This window comes from Poecilia latipinna, unplaced genomic scaffold (assembly GCF_001443285.1).
Source record: "Poecilia latipinna isolate Pla-1442-1.1 unplaced genomic scaffold, P_latipinna-1.0 Scaffold1745, whole genome shotgun sequence".
NCBI lineage: Eukaryota > Metazoa > Chordata > Actinopteri > Cyprinodontiformes > Poeciliidae > Poecilia > Poecilia latipinna.
The window spans coordinates 143,736-144,041 of NW_015114361.1; positions in this window are offsets into that span (position 1 = coordinate 143,736).

Below are 306 nucleotides of genomic sequence, written 5' to 3' on the forward strand. Positions count from 1 at the left end.
CATGGCTTGCTTGCACACCTTTATCAATCTAGGCCTGTCGCGATAAACGATAAATCAATTAATAACACGATAAATTAAACCTATCGACCTCATTTTAATTATCGCCTTTATCGTCTCTTCCTGCCTTTTTTCTTTCTCTTGATGACACTGAATGAAAAAAGGCTGAGCTCCGGTGCTCTGCACTGACCCTCCCTTCTATTTCCTTACTGTAATGCCCAGCGCACACTAAGAGTTGTCAGCCCATTCTCAAAACCTGAGAGACCATCATTAGCCGACAGAAATCCTAGGTATTACGGTTCGATCGGG